The following is a 23,446-nucleotide window of genomic DNA, read 5'->3' on the forward strand; positions in this document are numbered from 1 at the left end:
ATCTGTTGCGCATGAAGGAGGGTGACGAATGGAAGACTGCTTTTAACACTCCTGTGGGTCATTTTGAGAATCTGGTTATGCCTTTTGGTCTTACTAATGCTCCTGCATTTTTTCAGAATCTGATTAATGACATCCTTAGACCTTTGATCGGTAAAAATGTGGTTGTGTATTTGGATGACATTTTGATTTATTCGCCGGATCTGGAGTCTCATTGGCGGAGCGTGCGTGAGGTATTACAGTTATTAATGGACAATTCGCTTTTTGCTAAGCTGGAGAAATGTGAGTTCGCTGTACAGAGAATTAGTTTTTTGGGCTACATTATCTCCAGCAAAGGTTTTGAGATGGATCCGGTTAAGGTTCAGGCTGTGCAGGAATGGCCTAGGCCTATTGGTTTGAAATCGATACAGAGGTTTTTGGGTTTCGCCAATTACTATAAAAAATTCATAAAAATTTTTTCTAGTATTGTCAAACCTCTGACTGATCTCACCAGGAAAGGTGCTGATGCGGTTCAGTGGTCTTCTGAGGCCATTGAAGCTTTTGTGTATCTCAAGGAGAGGTTCACCTCTGCTCCCATCCTTATGCAGCCTGATGTTACTAGGCCGTTTTTGGTTGAGGTTGATGCTTCCTCTGTGGGGGTTGGCGCAGTATTGTCTCAGGATAACGGGGATGGATTACATCCCTGTGCCTTTTTTTCAAAAAATTTTTCGGAGACTGAACTGAATTACGATATTGGTAATCGGGAATTATTGGCTATTAAACTCGCATTTGAACACTGGCGCCACTTCTTGGAAGGTGCGGAATTTCCCGTTCAGGTTCTTACGGATCATAAAAATCTGATATATCTTGATGCTGCCAAACGCCTGAATGCCCGTCAGGCTAGGTGGGCACTGTTTTTCTCGCGGTTTAATTTCTCCGTTACTTACATCCCTGGTACTAAGAATGTTAAGGCGGATGCCTTGTCTCGCAGTTTTTCTCCCATAGTCGGTGCTGAGAAAGAGGAGAACATTTTACAAGAAGGTGTTGTGATAGCTGCTTTGGACTCCGTTTTGGAAAATGAGATTCTTAAAGCACAGGAGAATGCCCCTTCTAACACTCCTCATGGGAGGTTGTTTGTGCCTGGGACCTTTAGGAGAGATTTGTTTGTTGAGTGTCACGAATCTCGGTTGGCAGGTCATCCCGGAATCTCTGAGACCAAGAGACTGGTGGGTCGCAGTTTTTGGTGGCCTGGATGGCAGAAGGAAGTCATTAAGTGGGTGCGTCAATGTACTATATGTGCTAGATCTAAGTCCTCACATACTCCTGCTGCGGGGTTGCTTTGTCCTTTGGAGGTTCCCAGTGCTCCTTGGACACATTTGGCTATGGACTTTATAACTGACCTTCCCCCCTCTGAGGGTTTTACTGTCATCTGGGTGGTCGTGGACTGTTTTAGCAAGATGTGTCACTTGGTTCCTTTCGTCAAACTGCCCTGCGCTAAAACTCTCGCTAAGGCCTTTGTCAAGGAAATTGTCAGACTTCATGGCGTTCCTACTGACATTGTTTCTGATAGGGGTCCTCAGTTCGTGGCTCGTTTTTGGCGTGCCTTTTGTGATAGGTTGGGAGTTCATTTGTCGTTCTCGTCCGGATATCATCCTGAATCTAATGGCCAGACAGAAAGGAAAAACCAGGATGTTGAGCAGTTCTTGCGTTGTTTTGTGGCAGACAATCAAGAGGGGTGGTCTGAGTTTCTGCCACTTGCTGAATTTGCTCTGAACAATCATACATCTTCTTCTGCTGGTTGTTCGCCTTTTTTTTGTTGTTCTGGGAGACATCCGTCGTTTGGGTCGTTCTCCAAGTTGGGATCTGCCGTGCCTGAGGAGGAGAATTTTTCCGGTGATTTGGAGAGAGTTTGGACGGATGTGCGTGGTAATCTTCAGGAGGCCAACAGAAAATCTAAAGACTACTTTGATAGGAAACGACAGGAGGTTTTGTTCGCTGTTGGTGATATGGTTTGGTTGTCCTCTAGGAATCTGCGGTTGAGGATTCCTTCAAAGAAATTGGGTCCCAAGTTTGTAGGGCCCTTTAAGGTGCTTCAGGTTGTCAACCAATCTGCTGTTAGGTTGGAGGTTCCTACCTTCTGGAGAATTAATCCGGTATTTCATGTCTCTCTGGTGAAAAAAGCTGTTGTATCGGATTGTGACGCCTCTGCCTCTGTTCCTCCGGTGGTGGAGGACGGGGAATATGAAATTTCTCGCATCCTTAACTCTAGACGGTATAGAGGTAGTTTGCAGTATCTTGTGGCCTGGAAAGGTTTCGGTCCCGAGGATAACTCTTGGGTGAGGTCGGATGATGTTTCCGCGTCCAGACTTATCAGAGCGTTTCACAGGAGATTTCCTGATAAGCCTGGTCCTAGGGGATCCGGAGGATCCTCTTAGAAGGGGGGGTACTGTTAGAACCTTGCTCTTAGTTTTTTTTTCCTTTGCTGGTCACATGACCTTGTTGGCCTATTTAATCCTGCTCCGCCCTTCTGGCTTTGCTGGACTTCATTGTATATCTACTTTCTAGCTAGCCTGTGCTCTGTGTCTTGCTCTGTTAGTTTGCTTGGTCTACTGACCTCTATGTTCTATATATTTTGTTTGTTTGTCTGTCTGCTACTATTTCTGTTAGGAGGTGTCCCATATTCCTCCCAGTCCTTAGTACTTGTAGGGATTCCTTCCCCACATCTATAGGTCTCCGTACAGACTAGCTTAGGACTTTAGCAGGTCTGATCGCAGGATCAGGTTCCCTGTTACATCGTAGGGATTAAGCTGAGTTCTATCGTAGGGACAGATCTCCTCTCTTTCCTTAGCTCTGGTAGCAGAACATAACAATAATGTTTTGAGGTTCCCTACGATTTTTCTGGAGTGGCTTCTTGTTCCATTGTTTTTTTTTTATCTTTTCCCATATAATAAGATTCTACATCTTCATCCTCATCACTCTCACCATCTTGCTCGGTTTCAGAATCCACTTCACATACTTCCACCTCATCATGCGAATCAATCTCACTTTCCTCTCCTAAATCCTCATTCAGTGTGGGGTCTGCATCATCTAACAGCATGTTTGTTACTTCCTCAACATCAAGGTTTTTTGATAAATTGTACATTTTTCTCTCCATTTCAGCAGATAATCTGAAGCAAGAGAAGGAATATGTGTTAGGGAACTACTGTATATGCCTGAGCAGCACACTTTCTTTTTTAATCTGCCTTATTTCTATGAAATATCCTCACACTTTGTGCTATACATTCATAAAACAAACTAAATAAACAATTGTGATGAATAAAAACATAAAATACCAACCTTATTGAGTGTGACGTGTTCACATACAATGAGCCTGAGAGATTAGCGCAGTTATATCTGTCCTCCTGAAGCTCTGCATTCCAACTGTGGTATGAGGTTTCACAGAGCTGCTAGAGACAGGAGACTACCTGGAGGGAGGGGATTTCCTCACAATCTGGTGAGGAAGGAGAAATGAAAGTAAAAGAGATGTGCCTGTCAGGCCTATTGTATGTGATGGAGGGCTAAGAGACACATATTCAAAAACGCTTTTCCCGTGCCAGAGCTAATTTTCGGCAGCACTGTATCATGCCAAATTTTAGCAGTGTGTAATAAACATAATGTGCCTGATTCATTAAAATTGGTGTTGTGCATGCCAGTCTTATTAAAAGTTGTTGACTACTCGGACAACTCCTTCTGAATCCCAATGTTTTTCCTTTGTAAAATGATTACACCTATATCCACCTCTGGTGCTGTCACCATTCCAGCGCGTTGTGGGCACTGGCTCTAAGTCACACAATCCCTGCAGCAAATCAGCGCTGGCTTCACCTTCTTCGCCTTCGGACAAATCACATGAAAATGAGAACTCTCCCCAGGAGAGACAGTGCCGGCACCACTGGAACGGCGCCGGCATCGGTGGTGAGTAAAGGTGTTATTATTTTACAAGGGGGAAACAGGGATTGAGAAGGGGTTGTCTGAGTAGTGGAGAACCCATTTAAAGGCATCACTGGAGTAAGAAAATGAATTTAGGCACATGTTACAACCACCATGCTCCTCCTTCAGGGACTGGAGTTCATTTCTGGTTCCATTTACGCAGCTAAAGCGGAGTGAATTTTGATGAATTTGCAAGTGGACAAGCTTCGTCAAGCCACGTACTGCCCAAGTTCCATCATATTTGGTGTAGTTGGCCAGGGCCACACAAAAAGGCGTAATATATTTGCCCAACTTTGAGTTCTGCAAACATTTTGCAACATTTCATGTTGTTTTATGACATAAAAGTTGCCAAAATATTGATGAATCGGTGCCAATGTTTATTGAACTAGTAGAAAGAAAAGCTAGCCGGTACATGTCTGCAAGTATGCAGATCGTATATGAGCGACCACGTGATGACCACTTGAACTGGTAAGACAAGCGGAAACCTAATATTATGTACCCAAAATGCTGTTAGGATTCGGCATGATACAATTCCTGCAGAACATAAGACCGGGTCTGGAAACACCCCTTTAATTGTCCAAGGCAAAGGGCCTAAATATAGGAAAGTGGGGAGCTTTCTAGCTAGCACAAGACAGTATGTAAAAAAAATAGCTCCTAAGTATTTTGGTCCCCAAGGTCACATCTTGAAATCCTTATTTCAATCAATGTTTTATCACCAGAGTTTTATGATCTTGCAGACTTACAGAAGAGCTCCTATAATACAGACTTGTAAAAAAGAGAGAGAACAGGGCGCAATGGGTGACTCAGTAATAAAATTTGTAGGGGTGTGTGGGAATGGCTACTAACCTTATGGAGTTGTGCACCTCTGCAGCCTGCTGCCAAATAGTCCTCCTTCAATGTATAACCAAGCCCCCACCACTGATTTTCAGCTTTCTGCCTATGCACAGTTTACACAGAAAGCTGCCAATTAGTGGTGTGGACGGGGTTATATGAGCTAAGCATTCAGAGAACCGATAGATCTGCAGCTGAGAAAACTATCAAAACTGGATTGTTTTTTCACCAGTTAAATAAAAAAGAACCTATACATGTTTGATATCTTCGAATTCGTAAATTTGTAATGACCCGTAGAATCATAATGGAAGGTCAGTTTTAGCATATAGTGAACATGGTAAAAAATAAAAAAATAATTGTGGAATTGCACTTTTTATGCAATTTCACCACACTTTGAATTATTTTCTCATTTTCCTGTACACGATATGGTAAAACCATGGTGTCGTCATTAGTGTTGAGCCACCCCCGTAGTGTTCGAGTTCGGTTCGGTTCGTCGAACACACGTGTGTTCGCCGAACTGTTCGTCGAACTGTTCATCGAACACCTTCGAACACCGTTAAAACCAATGGCAGGCAAACAAAAACACATAGAAACACATAGAAAACACCTTCAAAGGTGTCCAAAAGCTGACAAACTGCTCAGAAGACACAACTAACACATGGAAAAGTGACAAGTACATATAGTCATGCGAAAATAAAAGAGGTGGAGGAGTAAAAGGAGGGGGAGACACAGATATAGGCATGTCATGCCCTTCTAAAATCCAAAAAGTGAGAAGCCGACACGGCCAGTCCGCTCCTGCCCGTGCCACCTCCGTGTCGCCGGGTTTGTGCCAGAGCCGCGGTGAACCCTGATGGCCAGCCCCCCTCTCCCAATACTGGTGCCTGTCCGCTGGTGGGTCGAGCGAGCCCCCCTGTGGTGGAGGCAGCTCTAAGCTTTTTAATTTAAATTGTCTCTCTAATTTGAATGAATACACTTTAAATCCATTTACAAGGATCTATTGGAGGGCAAGTCTCATGCCAGCAGCCACGTAATTCCAGCTCCAGTAGCGTCCACTAAAGCTGCTGCAGTTAAAAAGCTTTTATAAGGATCGAGCTCGGCTGTCCACCGCAAGGCATCCTACTGCCAGTCCCAGCCCCTATGCCTTGGGGTGCCTCCTGATGCTCTTCACTAAGTATCCCATGGTCCCGAAGCATTTCCTTTGAAAAAATTAAGTGTCTAAACTACAGGTGGTGCAGCTTGCTTAACAGCCGGGATAATCCGCTCACTAGCAGACACTGCTACTAGGCACAAAGTATTTCCTGGGCTAGATGCAGTTAAAAATTTGTAATTAGATACTCTCGTTGGATGCTGAGAAAGCATTCCATAGAGTCTCCTGGCACGCCATATATGATTCTCTTAAAAAGCTTGGGGTAGGGGTCTAGGGGACCCTTTTATAGCCAAAATCACGGCCCTGTATCGCAATACGTCACCTAGGCTGAAGATAAATGGAACTGTAGCACCCTGAGGGCTCGGTTGCTACAGACGTATTGCACCTCACCCAGAGGTGTGATATCTCACTCTCAGGTAAGGATGGAGTGTGGATCAGGACCCGACACCTGCATGCATTACACCACATTGCCGTGGGGCAGGGCGACCAATATGCCCCTGAGATGGGCACGACAGTCCCTGTCCCTGGCTGGAGTGGGGGGAGGGAACACTGAGGAAGGGGAACCCTGTAGTGCAGGAGCAGGGAGGAAGCAGTTCCTGGGTGCATTGAGAAGGGAGTATAAAAGGTGGGCACCATCTTAGTTCAGTGCAGAGAAGTCTGAGCAGAAGTGGCAGGGAGCAGGGGCTCTGCATGAGCTCTGCTCCGGAGGCGGGCCTAGTAACAGAGGCCCAGGCCTGGAAGAGGGAGAAGGAAGGAAGAGGAGCGGAGAAGGCTCCAGGAACGAGGAATGAAGGGATCCCAGGGGTGCGGACGGGCGAGTCGCCACCGCACGCCCGAATCCACCTGCGTGGAGGGGTCAGGCCAAAGGGGGAGACCGGTCCCCGAACTAGTGGAGGCAGGAAACGACCCTCAGCTAGAAACCGGAGGCTGTGACATTTTATGTGGCGCAGCCCCTCGCTACACCCGCTAGGAAGGCACCACATAGGGTCAGGGAAACTGGCGCCAAGTTTACCAAGAGGAGGCCCGAGGCAGCCGGACAGAAGTGTTGGTAAGAAAGGCCAGACAAAGGACACACAAAGGGGGTCCTGTGAAGTGCTCCAAAGTTATCTGGGAGTTGTCTGAGCCCCTCACCTGGTGAGCACAGTACGACGTGGGCAGCCGTTACCTGCAGACGTGGTCTGGATAATAAGAACTGTGAGTAAAGGCCCTGAACTGCATCACTGACTCCGTGTCGTTACTGCTGCTGCCCTGCACCATCACCCCCATCCTCCGCATACACTGCCCTGAGGCTATACTCCTCCCGTGGGGAGTTATGCTACGCTCTGCTGCACCCACAACACCAGCCTCAGTGGTCTGCCCTGTAGCGGCGGTTCACTCTGACCGCAATCCACGGGTGGCGTAGTCGGACATTTAAACATGAAAACCACATAAATAGTTCCGCCACTGGTTTGACCGCCCTGAGCCACGGAACTGGGTCGCCGCCACGAAGACTACAACCACCAGCATCCACCAAAAAGGGTCCGGCTCCGGGTGTCCCAAGGCCCAGGGGGTGCGTCAGAACATTTTCATCACCTTTCACAATCACCAATGGGACAAGGCAGTGATGTCCTCTGTCCCCTCTCTTATACATCCTAGTGACGGAGCACCTGCTCTCATCAATTCGCCATAACCCCAATATTAGGTGGATTGAGGTGGGAGGCACCGAGTACAAGTGCTCTCTATTTGCTGATGATGTCCTAGTATATATCACTCAATCACATATATCCATCCATGCTGTTATGGCTGAAATAGATCACTTTGTTACATGGTAAAATTTTAAAATCAATGCAGCGAAGTCTGAGGCCCTCGATGTCTCCCTCCCCAAATCCATATAGGATTCCATCCAGTCCAACTTTCCCTTTGCCTGGCCCTCACAGGGTATCAAATACTTAGGAATTCCTATTCATAGAGACCTCTCCCATCTATGTTATCTTAATTTTGGGCCCTTTATTGAACAACTCCATACAGACCACGGTTGGCAAGTTAGAACTGTAAGATTCACTACGTGAACCACTGGTGTTTTGTGGAAAAGCACATGTACACTGCGTTCCAAATTATTATACAAAAAGTGTTTAGGAGTGATAAGGGAAGAATTTGTTTGTTTGTCAGTTAAACTCATTGATGGTGATGTGTGTCAGGGCTCTTTATATCACTGTAAGCAATTGCAGACACCTGTGCTAATTAGTTTGGCAGGTGTGTCCAATGAAAGGCAAGACTACTTAAGAAGGCTCTCTCACATTATTAAGCAGCCTACATTTTCTGCCAAAATGGGAAAGAAAAAGGATGTGTCGGCTGCTGAGAAGCAACAAATTGTGGAGTGTTTAGGTCAAGGCATGACTACAATCAACATTGTGCGATGATCAGGATGAAGTGTCTTGGCAATCAAGAAGTATGTAGCTGATTCACAGTACACACGTGTGCGTGCTGATAAGGGCAAATTGAGGACTCTTTCCTACAGGCAATTACGTCAGGTTGAAAGAGCAGCGGCAAAAAAGCCTTGTCATAGCAGCAGACAAGTTTTTGAAGCTGCTTGTGCCTCCAACGTCCCCCGAACAACAAGATGCAGGGTCCTTCAGAGGTTTGCAGCTGTGCATGCGCCATCCTGTCGACCTCCTCTATCCACTTCACACAAGCAGAAACGGCTCCAGTGGGCCAAACATTACATGAAGACTGATTTCAAAACTGTTTTGTTCACGGATGAGTGCCGTGCAGCGCTCGATGGTCCAGATGGATGGAGTGGAGGATGGCTGGTTGATGGACACCCCACGCAAACACGGCTACAGCGCCAACAAGGAGGAGGTGGAGTAATGTTTTGGGCTGGAATCATGGGGAGAGAGATTGTCGGCCCCTTTAGGATCCCTGAAGGCGCTAAAGATGAACTCCATAATGTATGTGGATTTTCTCAAACAGCACTTCCTGCCATGGTTCAAGAAGAAGAACCGTGTATTTCACAGCAAGATCATTTTTCTGCATGATAATGCACCATCTCATGCTGCACATAAAACATCTGCATCTCTGGCTGATATGGGCATAAAAGGGGACAAACTTATGGTGTGACCCCCATGCTCCCCTGACCTCTACCCCATTCAGAACCTTTGGAGCATCATTAAAAGGAGTGTCTATGATGGCGGGAGGCAGTTCACATCTAAGCAACAGCTCTCTGAGGGTATTCTGTCCTCATGCAAAACAATTGAAGCAGAAACCATCCAAAACCTGACAAATTCAATGGACGAGAGAGTTCAGAAGCTCCTTTCGAACAAGGGGTCCTATGTGAAAATGTAACATCACCTAGAATAAAGTTTTGAGTTGAAAACTGTTTGATTTCAGTTTCTAACAACCTGCTAATGCTTATAATTTCAAAAATGACCATTTTTTTGGTCTTTATTAAAATGAAAAGGTTGATCGAAAAGTTTGGGGGATCTAAGAGTGTGGCAACCCAGTAGTCATGATTACTTCGAATTCTGACAATATGAGGGTCATGCTGCAGGTAGTGCAGCAAGAAGGCACTTATGTGCCTTGCGCATCTCGGAGCCCCAAAATTATTTTCCGGGCTAGATGCAGCTAAAAATTATTTTTAATTTTAAATCTGGTGAAGCTTTAGTATAGATGGCCTAATAGGATCAGTGCTGCACACTGCTACAAAGCCCAAATTATTTTCCAGTCAAGATACAGATAAACATGATTAGTAATTTGAAAGCTTAAAACGGTTGGTAGGGTGATTTTAACCAATCATCAAGCTTTTACTCTCCCCAGGATGACACAGGGGTAGAAAAGTCGTTTCGGATCCATGATTTGTTCATCTTTATGAACGTGAGTCTGTCTACATTATCAGTGGAGAGCCACGTGCGCTTATCTGTCAGCACACCACCAGCAGCGCTGAACACACGTTCAGACAGAACGCTGGCTGCGGGGCATGACAAGATCTCCAAGGCGTAAGTGGCTAGCTCCGGCCATTTATCCAGATTGGAAGCCCAAAAAGAGCAAGGGTCCAGTGACACAGTCGTGGCTTCAATGTTTACTTGGAGATACTCCTGTACCATCGTCTCTAGGCGTTGACTATGTGTCAGACTTCTTGTCTCCTGTGGCCTTGCAGAGGATGGGCTAAAAAAGTGGTGAAATGATTCCGCAAAATTGATGTTACCAGCAGATACTGTGGTTCTGTTACGGTTTGAGTGCTGAACACTTGACGGTCCCACGGTTGGCAAGTTGGAACTTTGAGATTCACTACGTGCACCACTGGTATTTTGTGGAAAAGCACATGTAAGATTCTGCAACAGTCTCTGCTGATACTCCTGCATGCGTGCATCCCTTTCTATGGCAGGAATAATTTCTGCAAATTTACTTTTGTACCGGGGATCTAACAGTGTGGCAACCCAGTAGTCAGGATTATTTCTAATTCTCACAATTCGAGGGTCATGTTGCAGGTAGTGCAGCAAGAAGGCACTCATGTGTGTTGCGCATCCAGTAGCACCAAGTCCCTGTTGTGTTGGTGGCGAGGTAACAATCATGCTTCCTTCCTCTGTCCTCTCCCCCCAACCTCGCACAACAGAAATGTGATCAAGGTCTCCCTCATCTGATGAGTCTTCCATCAGTTCGTCCTCCACTTCTTCCTGGGCTCCTGCACCTTCCTCACTAGTTTGGCTGCTACCATGCGCCCTGGTAAAACCATCTCCCCCACCCTCACATGCCTGCCACCTTGGTGCTGCCGACCGTCTGGACCTTGCAGATGTTAGCCCTTCCGCATACAACTCCTCCTCCTCTACTTCCTCCACCTCCTCTTGTGCCACCACCTGACTCCGAATTCTGTTTAACATGTGCTCCAGCATGTAAATCACCGGAATAGTCATGCTGATAATGGCATCGTCAGCACTAAACATCTTCGTCGCCATTTCAAAACTGTGCAGAAGGGTGCATAGGTCCCTGATCTGAGACCACTCCTCCAGCGTGATTTGCCCCACCTCTGAATCTCGTTGGCCCAGGCTATACGTCAGAACGTATTGCACCAGGGCTTGTCGGTGCTGCCACAGTCGCTGCAACATGTGCAGAGTTGAATTCCACCGGGTAGGCACATCGCATTTTAGCCGGTGAAGTGGCAGGCCCAACGACTTCTGTAGAGATGTAAGTCGCTGAGCTGCGGAATGCGAACGGCGGAAGTGAGCACACAGCGACCGTGCCCTCTGCAGAAGGCCATCTAGTCTGGGATAGTGGGCTAAAAATTGCTGGACAACCAGGTTCAACACGTGAGCCATACAAGGCACGTGTGTGACATTGCCCCGGCGAAGGGCCGCACCCAGGTTTGCAGCATTGTCGCACACGGCCTTCCCTGGTTTCAGGTCCAGTGGAGACAACCATTCATGAAATTGGTTCTCCAGAGCTGACCACAACTCCTCAGCTGTGTGACTCACATTTCCCAGACATTTCAATGTAAAAACCGCCTGATGACGTTGAGCCCTACTGCCAGCATAGTAAGGAGGTGTGCAGGATCCCTTCTGCGCAGTTAGAAAGCTTGTGGCATGACCAGACAGGCTTTGGGTGCAGGTGGAAGACCGAGAGGAGGTTGAGGAGGCAGAAGCAGTGGAGGAACTTTGACATAAAGAGGATTGACGCACAACTCGTGGGGACGGCAAGACTTGGACAGCAGCCCCTTGTCCTGCTGTCACCATAGTTACCCAGTGCCCAGTCAGCGACATGTAACACCCCTGTCCATGCCTACTCGTCCAAGTGTCTGTGGTGAAATGCACCCTGTCACACACAGAGTTTCTCAAAGAAGCGGTGATGTTGTGTGCGACATGCTGGTGGAGCGCAGGCACACCTTTCTTTGAGAAGTAGTGCCGACTGGGCATCTGGTACTGGGGCACTACGACGGACATAAGGTCTCGAAAATCCTCTGTGTCCACCAGGCGGAAAGGCAGCATTTCTGTAGCCAAGAGCTTGCCGATGGTGAAATTCAACCTCTTAGCTTTCTCATGGCTAGGAGGAAATGGTCTTTTACTTGTCCACATCTGAGGGACCGAGGGCTGGCTATTGTGCTTAGACGGGGTTGATAAGGGTGTCTCCGGCAAACTGCCGGTCTGTGAGGAAGATGCAGGCGGACATGTTAGGTTGCCTTGATCCAAAGGTGGTGCTATCGATGTCGGACAGCGCTCAACACCAGCTGGTGTTACCACCTCCAAAGAAAATGATGACCTGCCAATCACGCTGGCTGTTGCGGGTAAAGAGGTGGCAGGTCTGCGCCCCAAAACAGGTGTGACTGCTGTCCCCCCAGTCACAGAGGATGAAGAGGCCGCGGATGCACAAGATATGGCAGACGGTGATTGGCCCGGCCGGCTAGGCCGCATTGTAGCACACTGAGCTTCCCACTGCAACTTATGCTTCATGTCCATGTGCCGGTTCATGCATGAAGTACTCAAACTATGTATTTTTTGGCCTCTACTTAGCTTTTGCTGACAAATGTTACAGATAACACGAGTTGGGTCATCTTTATCGATCTGAAAAAATGCCCAGGCTATGCAAGGCTTAGCACCCATGCGACCTGAAGAGCCACCACGACTTGTGGTGAGAGGCAGAGTTGTGTTTGAGGATGCAGTTGTTGACGTGCTTCCAGTACTACGTCTCTGTCCAGGAAGGCGCAACCTGACCTCGTCGTCACTAGCATCTTCCTCCACCTCCTCTGCTGACCTCATCTCTTGGCTGACTGTGGGTTGACAGTAAGTGGGATCTCCGACCTCATCATCATCACCCTGTGCGTTATCACACCCGTCGTCCTCAGAGCCAACCTGTTCCTGCCCTGACAAAAAACTAAAGTTGTCGCTCCAATCAGGTATTTGAGTCTTATCATCGTCTTCCTCATTGTCTCCACCAACAGGAGTTACAGTTTGGGAATGAGGGTCTACATTATGGTCAGAACCTTCTGCGTCTGGTCCTGGATCCGACTCATAAAGATTCTGGGCATCAGTGCAGATCATTTCCTCGTCTGGATTCACAGAAGCGCTGGAGTCGACCTCTGATTCCCAGGCTATAGTATGAGTAAACAGCTCTGCAGACTCAACCATCTGTTCTACCTCATACTCAGACGGGCAGCTGGAGATTTGGGAGCTGTGAGGAAGCAAGTGCGATTTGGGTGACACCTTTGAGGACTGGAGTATTTGTGATGTTGAAGTTGATGTGGAGGAGAGCCCACTTAAAGGAGCACTTGATATCCGTTGAAGCACCTGCTGTTTTTGTGCCTCATCTGGAATTTGTAGCGATTGGCGTGGCCGTAAGAAAGGGATCTTATCACATTGTCCGCTAAAAGAAGTAGACATTTTAGTTTGGCTGGAAGATGGTCTTTCTTCTGCAGATGTTACTGTTGCTTTAACACCTACCCCATGGACACAACCTTTTTTCCCCTTCCCAACACGCCTATTCCCCTTTCCACCAGCAGCAGGCCTTTTTCCACTCATTTTGGTGGTTAACTAATTCACAACTCTGGAGTTGTTTGCACAAAAAAACAATGGATGGTAACCGAGCAGAGCTGAGTGGCCAAACTGTGGTATTAGGCCAAAACTATTGGCTGGGTTAGATGCAGAAAAAAATTATTTTGAATTTGCAACCTGATGGAGGTCAGTATAGATGGACTAATACAAATAGTCCCACACACTGCTAGAAGCCCAAATATTTTTTCAGAGGTACTGTAGATGCAGATAAAAATTATTTTTAATTTGCAACCTGATGGAGGTCAGTATAGATGGACTAATAGACCAAGTCCCACACACTGCTAGAAGCCCAAATATTTTTTCAGAGCTAGATGCAGAAAAAAATTATTTTTAATTTGCAACCTGATGGAGGTCAGTATAGATGGACTAATAGACCAAGTCCCACACACCGCTAGAAGCCCAACTATTTTTTCAGAGCTAGATGCAGAAAAAAATTATATTCAATTTGCAACCTGCTGGAGGTCAGTATAGAAGGACTAATAGAACAAGTCCCACACACTGCTAGAAGCCCAAATATTTTTTCAGAGCTAAATGAAGAAAAAAATTATTTTTAATTTGCAACCTGATGGAGGTCAGTATAGATGGACTAATAGACCAAGTCCCACACACTGCTAGAAGCCCAAATATTTTTTCAGAGCTAGATGCAGAAAAAAATTATTTTTAATTTGCAACCTGATGGAGGTCAGTATAGATGGACTAATAGACCAAGTCCCACACACCGCTAGAAGCCCAAATATTTTTTCAGAGCTAGATGCAGAAAAAAATTATTTTTAATTTGCAACCTGATGGAGGTCAGTATAGATGGACTAATAGACCAAGTCCCACACACTGCTAGAAGCCCAAAATATTTTTTCAGAGCTAGATGCAGAAAAAAATTATTTTTAATTTGCAACCTGATGGAGGTCAGTATAGATGGACTAATAGACCAAGTCCCACACACCGCTAGAAGCCCAAATATTTTTTCAGAGCTAGATGCAGAAAAAAATTATTTTTAATTTGCAACCTGATGGAGGTCAGTATAGATGGACTAATAGACCAAGTCCCACACACTGCTAGAAGCCCAAATATTTTTTCAGAGCTAGATGCAGAAAAAAATTATTTTTAATTTGCAACCTGATGGAGGTCAGTATAGATGGACTAATAGACCAAGTCCCACACACCGCTAGAAGCCCAACTATCTTTTCAGAGCTAGATGCAGAAAAAAATTATATTCAATTTGCAACCTGCTGGAGGTCAGTATAGAAGGACTAATAGAACAAGTCCCACACACTGCTAGAAGCCCAAATATTTTTTCAGAGCTAAATGAAGAAAAAAATTATTTTTAATTTGCAACCTGATGGAGGTCAGTATAGATGGACTAATAGACCAAGTCCCACACACTGCTAGAAGCCCAAATATTTTTTCAGAGCTAGATGCAGAAAAAAATTATTTTTAATTTGCAACCTGATGGAGGTCAGTATAGATGGACTAATAGACCAAGTCCCACACACTGCTAGAAGCCCAAATATTTTTTCAGAGCTAGATGCAGAAAAAAATTATTTTTAATTTGCAACCTGATGGAGGTCAGTATAGATGGACTAATAGACCAAGTCCCACACACTGCTAGAAGCCCAAATATTTTTTCAGAGCTAGATGCAGAAAAAAATTATTTTTAATTTGCAACCTGATGGAGGTCAGTATAGATGGACTAATAGACCAAGTCCCACACACCGCTAGAAGCCCAACTATTTTTTCAGAGCTAGATGCAGAAAAAAATTATATTCAATTTGCAACCTGCTGGAGGTCAGTATAGAAGGACTAATAGAACAAGTCCCACACACTGCTAGAAGCCCAAATATTTTTTCAGAGCTAAATGAAGAAAAAAATTATTTTTAATTTGCAACCTGATGGAGGTCAGTATAGATGGACTAATAGACCAAGTCCCACACACTGCTAGAAGCCCAAATATTTTTTCAGAGCTAGATGCAGAAAAAAATTATATTCAGTTTGCAACCTGATGGAGGTCAGTATAGATGGACTAATAGAATGATGCTATGCCCAAAAGATTTTACTTCACTAGGTGCAGTAAAAAAATTGGTATTCTATACACAGGTGGTATATCTTGCAACACAGATAGGCTACTCCACTGACTAACACACTCTGCAATAGGCCAAAAAGGATTAGCTTTGCTAGATTCAGCCAAATGCTGTGAAAAAAACTTGCACAGCACTGGCACAGACCTGCCTGGCAAAAACTGATAGGAACTCATGTAACCTAGTCCTGAAAAGGACTCCAATTACAAATAGTCTTTACTCCCACAACCTATCTATTTAAGAGCACAGACCTCCCTGATAACAGTCGTAGGAAATGCTGTAACCTAGTCCTTAAAAGGACTGCAATCACAACTATTCCCTACTCCCAAGCTATCTGTATATTTGTGCAAAAATTGGCTTGAAATTAACAAGGTATAGCGCACACAGCAACAGCGGTGCCGTCTAACACGCAGCTGCAGCAGTGAGAAAATGGTGGCGACGGGGAAAATGGCTTGGTCTTATAGGGCAAGGACATGTGACATACACTGCCAATGACACATGCCCTTGCTTGTGTGAAAAAAAGCACTTCGCTCCGTGTGTGCGCTGCTGATAGGCTGACAGATTGCACCTCCCCACTGCAAATGCGGGAAAGAGAAAAAAAAATGGAGATCTTCATTGTTCCTGCAGAGATCCATCCCCTGCCCCTCCCCCCACCCCGCTGTACACTCAAACTGCGTATTAACATTAATTTTCATCATTACTGAGAAAAAATCCAGTTATGATTTTGGTGCACGAACAGTTATCGAACATAACCTCGAACAGCCGAATTTTTCTCAAATTGTTCGTGTTCGCCGAACGGCTCGAACACCGCCCAAAACAGCTCGAATTTGAGATTGGCGAACAGTTCGAGTAGAACAACGCTCATCTCTAGTCGTCATGCAAAAAACAAGCCTTTTATGGCCATATTGATGGAAAAATAAAAAAGTTATGGCTCTGGGAAGAAGGGGAGTAAAAAATGAAAGCACAAAAACGGCTGCGGCGTGAAGGGCTTAATTGAAATGGTGGAGATTCGGGTAGATGAGTTTTTATTTTTTCCTTATTACAAAGACATCAGGTGCAAATGTAGGTTTGTGATTTTGGAAATGGAAATAAAATGTTTGTGAAGGAACTCCAGTTTCCTGGATGCTCAGATCCAGGGAAGGCTAGTTAGGTCAATGATGCTAGAGGCGGGATATTCTTGCTCTAGCAGACCTTGGCCGAGACCTACTGTATAAGGATCATCAAATACTGAAGTCCAAGGACCTTTTCTTTCCTTCAAAGAAATAAATGAAACAAATTGCTAATTTTTAAAAATGTGGGCAAAAGAAAGGCTTGGGGAGAGGAGAGAAGGCGAGAAGAGGGAGAGAGCCATAAAAGAAAAGTGAGGAAGAGGAGGGAAGAAAAGTGCATAATTGATTCCTATTGCTTGGTTTTGGCAAAGAGAAAAAGATCTCTGATGCAAGTTGCTGATTTGGAAGCATGGTAACTAGTGATGAGCGAGCATACTACTTGGTGCTCACTGTTACGCAAACGCCCGGATTGACTGGAGTGAGCATGGTTAGTGATCCCACTGGACAATGAACCGAGGAGTGCCTGGAGGGGCGTGACTAAGTATCAACTCGGTCCGACCAAGGTCGCACGGCGGCTCAGTTGACTCCGTGAACCAGAGAGGAACCTAGCAGAGGGACCAAGTGCTACTCCATGTCAGACCCCAGTCACAGCTGTTGTTAGGCTGGCATACTGACAGGTGGGTACTGGCAGGCACGGTTGCTATGCAGACAAGTGGGTACTGGCAGGCAAGGCTGGTATGCAGACAGGTGGGTACTGGCAGGCACGGCTGGTATGCAGACAGGTGGGTACTGCAAGTAGGAACGCAGGCAGGATAGGAACCAGTACAGACTGGGATACAGGAACAGAGCTGCAGGTGCGTCAGACAAGCAGAGCAGAGCAAAACCCGCAGGTGCGGTAAACGAGCAGAGCAGAGCAAAACCCGCAGGTGCAGTAGACAAGCAGAGCAGAGTAAAACCCGCAAGTGCGGTAGACAAGCAGAGCAGAGCAAAACCCGCAGGTGCGGTAGACAAGCAGAGCAGAACAAAACCCGCAGGTGCGGTAGACAAGCAGAGCAGAGCAAAACCCTCAGGAGCGGTAGACAAGCAAAGAGGAGCAAAACCCACAAGTGCGGTAGACAAGCAGAGCAGAGCAAAACCCGCAGGTGCGGTAGACAAGCAGAGCAAAACCCGCAGGTCCGGTAGACAAGCAGAGCAGAGCAAAACTCGCAGATGCGGTAGACAAGCAGAGCAGAGCAAAACCCGCAAGTGCGGTAGACAAGCAGAGCAGAGCAAAACCCGCAGGTGCGGTAGACAAGCAAAGCAAAGCAAAACCCGCAAGTGCGGTAGACAAGCAGAGCAGAGCAAAATCTGCAGGTCAGAAGGTGCAGGCAGACAGGACAGGGTTCTGTTCTCATGGAACAGACTGGGAAACACAGGAAGATAGTTAGAACACAGGAGGCAGATATGGAGGCAGGGAAATGGGATAAGCAGAACCAAATACACACAAGGTACTTACAATGAAGTAGCGAGTAGACACAAAACTCACAAACAGAAGTACAGAGACAACGAGTTGGAGTTAGGTGCAGGTTCAGACACTGCAGGTACGGACATAGAGACAAACAGGTAATGGGCTAGGACACAGTTCAGACAGGAACTGAACCCGGAACAAGATACAGGAACGAGCCTGGGAACTCAGCCACCAGGGTGGCGGAAACAGACTAGAAGTCACAGATACAGGTAACGGGCCTAGGTATACAGCCCCCAGGGTGGCGGAACAGACTAGAAGTCACAGATACAGGAAAAAGGACAGGGTATACAGCCCCCAAGGTGGTGGAAACAGACAAGGTACAGGACAGGACCTGGCAACTCAGTTGCACAGAACACACTGAAAGAAAGTGTTGCTCAGGCACCTCCTACTGGGTGGAGGGGGTTTAAGTATCCAGTAACTCACAACAATAGGCTGGGGACGCATTAGGAGTGTGCACACAGTAACTACAAGAATCAGACAGTAACCGTGCCGCCGCCCTAAGCAATCAGACAAGAGACATGCACACAGCAGATACTCGAGAAAAGTGTGCAGCCAGGACTGATAGGTAAGATGGCGGTCTTGCATGGTGGGAGGTGGTAAGCCATGCCAGCATGCTGCCAGGGATGTTACACTCGCCCGAGCATCTCTCTGCTCAAGATGCTTGGCGCTCGCCAAATATTTCCGGGGTTGCTCGGTGGCAGCTCGGGTCCCCTCCCTGCATGTTTGGTGTTCTTTACAGAGTCAATGAACATGCAGGAATTGTCTGCCACACACTGTAATGCTGTAGCCATGTTGGTTGTGACATTAAAGTGATTGGCTGGTTGCACAGAGTCATCAGTTCTATATCAGACCTGGAGCCACAGTGCTAGTCACAGTCTGCTCCGGAATCAGGCAGTGTAGGGAGAGGTGCTAATGAGCTAGGGAGACATTTGCTTGTTTCTCAGTTAGTGTAGGTGTACTAAACTATATTAGAGACACATATCCATCTCATCAAACAGTCCTTCTGAGGACTAATCTAGCTGCACAGATATGAGTGCTAGGCAGGCAGGCAGTGTATGTAGCAGACTGCAGTGCATATAGCAAGAGAGTCCATTCCAGTTCTGTCTGCTGCTGGTGCTTTTACAGATATTTCTAGAAATAGCCCCAGGTATCAGGGGCCAAGAATATTTTTTTTTATCTTAATCCTGATTATTTGCTTAAAAAGCAATCCAGACAACACCGTATTTCTGGTCCATTTGCTTGTTGGCACTGCAGAATACAGCCAGGTCCTTTCAATATTACAGGGCTAAAAATCCATCTATTTAAAACGTTGGCTAGTCCGTAACATGGATCACATATAAGTGCGCTGAAAATTCTTCCATTTCTGGCCTCCATTGAAATTTTGTTGCAGTGTGTTAGCGAAGTTATTGACAACAGTTTGCTGTTAAAAATTGTTACCTACAGGCCAGCTATTTAAAACTGTGCTTTGTCCGTCACACGGATCACATATAAGTGGGCTGAAAATTCTGCCATTTCTGGCGTCCATTGAAATTTTGTTGCAGTGTGTCAGTGAAGTTATTGACTCGAGGTCGCTGTTAAAAATAGTTACCTACAGGCCAGCTATTTAAAACTGTGGTTTGTCTGTCACACGGATCACATATAAGTGCGCTGAAAATTCTGCCATTTCTGGCCTCTATTGAAATTTTGTTGCAGTGTGTCAGTGAAGTTATTGACATGAGGTCGCTGTTAAAAATAGTTACCTACAGGACAGCTATTTAAAACTGGTTGGTCCATCACACGGATCACATATAAGTGCCCTGAAAATTCTGCTATCTCTGGCCTCCATTGAAATTTTGTTGCAGTGTGACAGTGAAGTTATTGACACGAGGTCGCTGTTAAAAATAGTTACCTACAGGCCAGCTATTTAAAACTGTGGTTTGTTCGTCACACGGATCACATATAAGTGCGCTGAAAATTCTGCCATTTCTGGCCTCCACTGAATTTTTTTTGCAGTGTGTCAGTGAAGTTATTGATACGAGGTCGCTATTAAAAATAGTTACCTACAGGCCAGCTATTTAAAACTGTGATTTTCCATCACACGTATCACATATCACTACGGTTCAAATCCAGCCATTTGTAATGAACGTGGAAAATATTGTCCTCCATTTAAAATGGGCAAGGCTCGTGGCAAGGGATGGGAAAGTGGACGTGATGGTGATGAAGGTGCATGCAGAGGACAAGGCCGAGGCCGTGGGCTAGCTGAAATTGTGCCACAAAAATTGTGCCACTGCATAGACAAACACTATTGGGGACCCACTTCCTAATAATGGGAACATTTTTTCATGAAGCCCTCTATGTCTCTTGCAAGGGGCATTGGAGTTTCTCCAAATTTTTGGCAGCTTTTGCATTCATTGCATAGGCTAACACAATGGGAGAACCACTTCCTAATAATGGGAACATTGCTTTTAGGAGGCTCTCCGACGTTTACGTCTCTTCTAATGGGCATTGGAGTGTCTCCAAATTTTTGGCATCTTTTGCATTCAGCGCATAGGCAAACACTATGGGAGTCCCACTTCCTAATAATGGGAACATTGTTTTTAGGATGCTCTCCGACCTCTACGTCTCTTGCAAGGGGAATTGGAGTTCCTCCAAATTTTGGGCAGTTTCTGCATTCATTGCATAGGCAAACACTATGGGAGACCCACTTCCTTATAATGGGAACATTGTTTTTAGGAGGCTCTCCGACCTCTACGTCTCTTGCAAGGCGCATTGGAGTTCCTCCAAATTTTTGGCAGTTTCTGCATTCATTGCATAGGCAAACACTATGGGAGACCCACTTCCTTATAATGGGAACATTGTTTTTAGGAGGCTCTCCGACCTCTACGTCTCTTGCAAGGCGCATTGGAGTTCCTCCAAATTTTTGGCAGCCGTTGCTTCACTGCATAGGCAAACACTATGGAAGTCCCACTTCCTAATAATGGGAACATTGTTTTTAGGAGGCTCTCTGACCTCTATGTCTCTTGAAAGGGGCATTGGAGTGCCTCCATATTTCTGGCAGCCCTTGCAGTCACTGCATACGCATTAATAGTATAGGAGACCCACTCGTTAATAATGGAAACAACAAAGCATAGCCGGCTGATGGCTCTCTAACAATAGCGAGGGCCGACTGCTGGCCCTTTAAGAATAGTAAGGGCTGCTTGATGGCGCTATAAAAACAGGCTTTATGACTTTCAGAGTCCCTCCTTCATAAATGAAACATTATGTGTCTGATGATGCGTCACACACCACATGACCAGGTAAAATGTTAAAATGACATTTACCAGTGAATGCATTTGTCTTGGTTGAAAGCAATGCAAAAGTGCAAAAACGCATCAAAAACGCTACGTGTGAACATAGCTCAAGGTGTGGAATATTTTTGGTTTTGGTTATTTATTTTGCCTTATATATAAGTCATTACCCTGGAAAGGATGATCCTTAGCATATTTACCAGGAAAATCCATTTTGGTTTCATTTTTGCATGTTTTATTGTGAGTCCGTAAAAGTGGCGTAATACTCTGACAATGTTGATCACAGCAATGACCTGGGAGTCAAAAATGCTTCCAGTGGTCTTCCTCATGCTTTTCCCCTGTCATTTGATCACTGTTCCCATCGATTTGGGCAATTTTTAGGCCCTCTGCAGACCGCCGGGAAAAGCCGCCTGAAAAATGCTCGAGTTTCCCATAGACTTACATTGGGCTCGTTGCTCGGGTCGAGCACCCGAGTATTCCAATTTGCTCGACCCGAGCATCGAGCACCCGAGCATTTTAGTGCTTGCCCATCACTAATGGTGACATTTCTGTTAGGGTATATGACAAATTTAATTTACTTTGCAATGAAAACATAGTTGCAAGAAAGGAAACAAGGTATTTAATGTATACATTATTTAGTCTGCCATCTAGCAACATGAAGTCATTCTCTTGTTAGCTGGGGAGCTTAATGGCATGCACAATTCTTTGTAAGTTGAAAAGCAATAACTGAATATGATGGGTTAGATTCAGGCTGTCCACAATACGTAGCAGCATCGTGCGGCTGACAGTGGGCGTACATCTCATTTACCAGCTAGCGTCTTCTCTTAGAACAAAAGGTTATACAGAGCGCTCTGGAAATGAGACTCCGGGTGTGTCAGAAATACATCTATTATGGGAAAAATGCGAAATTATCCATCTAGTAACAGCTTGTCAATGGTTACAGGACAATCTGATGCTGCAGGTGACTCTTATACCATTACATTGTATAGCAGGGGATGATTACATTGTAGAAAAATCACCACAGCCATATGAAAAGTTGGTCTCGGGGAACAGTGAACATGAGAATAGCCCAAACTATAGGGAATGTGGTGCCTTATGGACAGCAAAAAACAGTCTCAGGCAATTGATATAATTCCTCATATTTAGCAACTGTTGGAAATGAATTAAAGGTTTGATAAGAAATTATTTTGAGCAAAAGCCATGCTCATTTTTGAAAACCACATGTCTTTTTACCAACTTTTTTTGGGTTCCTCACATTTGAAAGAAATCCACACATTATGTCCTCTGGATATAATTCCACCACTCCAAAATAACAACCTAATTAATTTTTTTCGCAAACTCCAGTCCTCACAGCCCCCAACAGTTCATGTTTTCAGGATTTCCTTAGTATTGTACAGGTGATGGAAGTATCATCAAGGCATTAGGAATTCTCTCATCTCTGCAACACTTTGGAGATCCTAAAAACATGACCTGTTGGGGCCCTTGGGGACTGGAGCTTGGGAAACATTGCCCTAATTAGAGACTAGCTTCATGCTGCAACCACTGAACAAAGAAATTAGTCATACTGCTCCCAGACTGTATGACCATGGCATGTAAGAGATTGAAAATAGGGGGTCATGTCCCTGCTGACACCATCGACCCTCCACAATATGATTTCTGTTATGATCTGCAACAAGTACTAAGGAAAGATAGGGGAAAGCTGTCCCTACAGTAAGACTAAGCTGAATCCCTACGATGTAGCGGGCTGCCTGATCTTAGCGAACAGACCCGCCTTAGTCCTCGGCTAGTCTGAACGAAGACCTATAGCATAAGGAGAGGGGTCCCTAAAAGAACTAAGGACTGGGACAAAAATGTGACACCTCCTAAACAGAGAAGTTGTTGCAGAACACAAAAAGACAAACAGACAAAAAGGTACTAGAGGTCCAGAAGGACTAAACGAATTGACAGAGAAAGGCACAGAAGCACAAACACTGAAGTCCAGCACAGCCAGGAGGGCGGAGCTGGAATATAAAGGCAGGTGGTCACGTGACCGCAAAACACAAGATGGAAAAACAAACAGGAGGGTTCTAACAGTACCCCCTCTTTTATGAGGATCCTCCGGATCCTCCAGGCTCAGGC

At 45.6% G+C, this 23,446-nt stretch overlaps 1 long non-coding RNA gene across 1 annotated transcript in view; it reads right to left on the reverse strand.

Moving 5' to 3' along the window:
* Positions 1 to 2,632: 2,632 nt before the first annotated feature.
* The window catches only part of LOC141168376 (uncharacterized), a 355,581-nt gene continuing 334,767 nt past the window's right edge, over positions 2,633 to 23,446 (reverse strand). The window contains exon 5 of the long non-coding RNA XR_012252118.1: positions 2,633 to 3,143. This is a non-coding gene — a long non-coding RNA (uncharacterized lncRNA). The remainder of the gene's footprint in view (positions 3,144 to 23,446) is intronic.

The sequence above is a fragment of the Phyllobates terribilis genome, unplaced genomic scaffold, assembly GCF_046119375.1.
Source record: "Phyllobates terribilis strain yellow unplaced genomic scaffold, ASM4611937v1 Scaffold_1__5_contigs__length_1240528914, whole genome shotgun sequence".
Taxonomy (NCBI): Eukaryota; Metazoa; Chordata; class Amphibia; order Anura; family Dendrobatidae; genus Phyllobates; species Phyllobates terribilis.